Source organism: Vidua chalybeata, chromosome 5 (assembly GCF_026979565.1).
Source record: "Vidua chalybeata isolate OUT-0048 chromosome 5, bVidCha1 merged haplotype, whole genome shotgun sequence".
Taxonomy (NCBI): Eukaryota; Metazoa; Chordata; class Aves; order Passeriformes; family Viduidae; genus Vidua; species Vidua chalybeata.
This window is the reverse complement of record NC_071534.1, coordinates 57553880-57557699: the sequence shown is the minus strand read 5'-3', so window position 1 is coordinate 57557699 and position 3820 is coordinate 57553880. Positions and strand designations below refer to the sequence as shown.

General features: G+C 42.2%; 1 long non-coding RNA gene across 1 annotated transcript; it reads left to right on the top strand.

Moving 5' to 3' along the window:
- Positions 1-444: 444 nt before the first annotated feature.
- On the top strand, positions 445-1493 carry LOC128787772 (uncharacterized). The gene is made up of 3 exons (XR_008430834.1): positions 445-512; positions 609-678; positions 1418-1493. It is a non-coding gene; the product is annotated as an uncharacterized LOC128787772 (long non-coding RNA).
- Positions 1494-3820: the final 2327 nt, after the last annotated feature.

Genomic DNA, 3820 nt, shown 5'->3' with positions numbered 1-3820 from the left:
TCATCTTCATCTGGAGGTTGGTAAGAAGAAACCACAGTTTAAATAAGACAGAATATTAAGGTTTCAAAAAACTGAAAGTTTATTAAGGGCTGGAAATAGATTAGCATGGCATTTTTGAGCAGCCTTACTCCCAAAGACACCCTTCGGTTCAGCTGCAAGTCAGTAGTTGGATGGTGATCAGTTAGAGCAAGAGTATTTTTATGCATTGCTTATACTGAGTGAAATTGTGTCCATTAAAAACTGCATTAACTAACATCACAGCGGTCCCTCCTGTCCCTGAAATCAGATTTATTGCATCCAGTTCTCAAATTCATTAAATCCCTCTTCCCTTGACAACGGCTGGAAGAGGTGGGATGTGTTGACGTTTTGGAATTTAAAGCCCAGTGATCCCACAGGTAACTCAGCAGCACGCAATACATCACTGCAGATGCTGCTCCAGGACAAGGAACACAGAGCCCATGGCTTGTGTGACTTAGGCACAGGTCAAGGCTTCACAAGGCACCACCAAACAGGTTTGCAGAAATATTAACACAATGCATAGCTTGATTTAGAGAAGTCCATGTGATGGTTCATTCTATTTCATTATTCTGACTCATGTCTTGTGTCAGGATCCAGAGAGAAAAGCCACTCTGGGCTTCATGTCATGTCACAGAAGAAAAGGACCCAGTCTTGTAAAAGGTATGTTCAGCTGTGTCTGACAAACCTGGGCTCTGCTTTTGGCTCACAGGGTGAGCTGGCGACAGTCACTCATCATCCTCCACTTTACCTCCCCTGCCTGTAACACTGCTATCAGCCTCCCTTTGAGAGGTTTTTTTTCAATTCCTTTAATGAGGAAACTACATATAATCAAAGATCGTCTCAACTGCATTGTCTGTGATTCTTCCTCAGCAGCTTTCAGGTGCCCTTTTGTCCCCTATAGTCTTGACATCTTGTTCAGCCTCTGAATCTTATTTTTCTCTCTTTTCATCACAACAGTATATTAAGGCATTTCTCCCTTCTGTGTGATGAAATGCTTTGCTAGGCAAACTATATAATAGGATCCTAAGTTGTGCTCTGTAGTAGAAGCTTTGTAATTTGAAGTCCCTTACTAAAATTAATATCTATATAAATATTTTGCTGTGAGGATGTTTGAATGAAAATGTGTGAGTTACTGCTCAGAAAAAGAAATTAAACACTAATCTTTGGAAAAAATGACCAAAAAATTTATCTTAATATTTTTGTATTGTCCCGTCATTTTGATGCTTTTTTCCATTCTACTCAAACTATAACTGAGGAATCAAACATTCCTGAACCTAATTTTAGGTTGGCCAGGACAAAACGTTTTCACTTCATCAGACACTAGTCTTTGGCTTTCCTAGTGGGCATCATATTAGATAAATAGTATTTTGGAATCTCATACTCTTTTTGCTTCCGTTAGGCACCAGCACACCATGGGATTACCTCCCTCATGTTCCATTTCAAGCTTTTCCTGATTGCTGGGACACTGCAGTGGAAAGGAAATTGATCAAGAATATTTCAGATTAACTGACCAAGGGATTTTGTTTTCCAGTGGAACATTACAGAAGAAAAAAAAAAAAAAAAAAAAAAAAAATGTCGATTTTCTGTGAAACACTTTTGTAACCCCTCCTGTGCAGAGCAGGCTGGCAGAGGCTCCCAAATGTCTGCAGTGGGCCAGGACAGGAAGAACTCTGTGGAGGAGCCCCTCCCCACTGGCAGCAGTGCCAGCCTGCCCCTGCCCCTTTCACTGTGCAGGAATCTGGCATTTTTCATATTCTTTTTTTTTCTACTGCTTGACATTTTAGTTCCATCCTCAATTGCTTTGCCATCATGTTAATTAACAGTCAAGGCATTAGCACTGCCTACATTTTTATGACAGACCCCAGGGCTGGAAGCAATTAGTTCAATGCAGAACTACAACAAATACTGCAAAGTAAAGGCAGAGGCAGACCGGCTCCAAAACAGCAAACAATAATAATAATGCCAAACAAGTTCCATCCTTCCTCCTTTCCTATAATGTTTGCCAATTTGTCTTTACATGCACTTTTTCTCTTCTTCCAAATAATGATTTTCCTGAGGGAACACTACTGATATAAGTTTCATACTCTGGTTCAATTCATATTCAGTTTGTATTTTTATTTCCTGATTCATATTCATATTTGCAAGAACAAGAACTTCAAGTCAGCCTGCTCAGCTTTTCCTTCCGAGGCTTGGCAAACAAATGATTTTATTTCCAGAAGTGCTGAAGCACCCAATGGCACCAGCTGAAGTCAGCAGAAGAAATGAGATGCTTTACAGTTCTGAAAACCACATCATTTATTTACTGACATCTTAAAGATTTAAGAGACAATGTTAGTTTCCTGTTTTTTCTTGATCTAAAATGATAGTGCTGCAAAAATTTGAAGCCAGTTCTCTCAGTAATTTTCCTCCACAATCTTAAAAGTTCCCCAGAAGTGTGAACAGAAAGGGATCTTCACTGCACTCACTGCTCAGTGCCCTGTCTTACAAGGCTCCAGCCACCTCTTGACGTGCTGCATTTGGCTGGGGCCTGGTGTTTCGCTCTGATCTGTTTCCTTGAGCCTACTCATACCTTGGAGGACTGGAGGATTCCTTTAAATTGTGGGCAGACTCCTTGTGGTTAATAATCCATGAGGAGACACCTTGATTTTCTGGAGGTTTTAGATTCCCAAATGGTCATTTCCATCACTCACTCTTCCATGGTGAGCACCTTACACCTCTGCTCTCTGAGGTGCACATTGCTGAAACCTGTGTTAGGGGGGTGTCAAGGAGTGGCTGCATGGTATTGGATTGCTGGCTGGGGTTAAACCACAACACGCAGGAGAAAATGTCTCTTGTGATTTCTTGGCCCTGGTTTGCATTTAGGTGGCTCATGCAGAAGCCTTGGCAAGGTCTGTCTCTTGGGTCCTCATCCTCCCTCTGTGGCTGAGGCTCTTTCCTCCTGCCTCTGCTTTTCCAGTCCTTCACCAGCTTTACCCAGAGCTCCCCTCCTGCCTGTTTCCAGCAGTGGTGGCACCTCAGAGACTCGCAGCCAGGTGCTCAGGCACCTGTTTTTTCATTAGGATAAGGATGTTTTATTTCAGTCTGCCACTGAAGACATTTTATTGCACTGAGAACAGGAATATGGAGTGGGGGAGAGGCACTCTCCCTGAGAGAGGAGGAGTGCCTGCTGTGAGCTGACTCACCGGCAGCAGCGCCTCCTCCCAGCACAGACACAGCAGCAGAGGCTTGGAGAGGAGGCTGCCGTGAAAGGGAGGCATACTCTGCGTGATCCTAAAATCGGGAAAATTATTATCTTGTAAATGGTGACTAAAAACTGGATTCCAGCAATAGCTCAGTTGTACTGCATAACACTTATCTTTGGAAATAAAAACAGGGGTGGACCAAATGTCCAAATTTAATTTAAAGCATGAATAAATTTTCGAGATTTTTGTTCTACTGGAAACTCCTTATGCATGCACTTCAGTATTTCATTCCTCCATTGTTTCTTAAATCTAGATATAGGTACACCTTACAAGGAATAAAATGCAGCTAAATCCATGATAGTGAATAGTCATAACATTTAAGACAGCAAGACAAAAGACAAAGCTGGAGTCTTTGTCTTCACTGCTACAATCTCCAACCCTCTCCACTACCACCTTTTTCTTAGCACTGTCATCTCCAGCTTGTCCAGAGAACAGTGTGAGAACAGGAAACTGAGGGGCATGAGTGACAGAAAAGAAAGGAACGCTTGAGTACCCACAACATCCTGCAATTTCCTCCAAAGCACTCCTATCAGTGGCAACTGAAATTCATTAAACAGAGC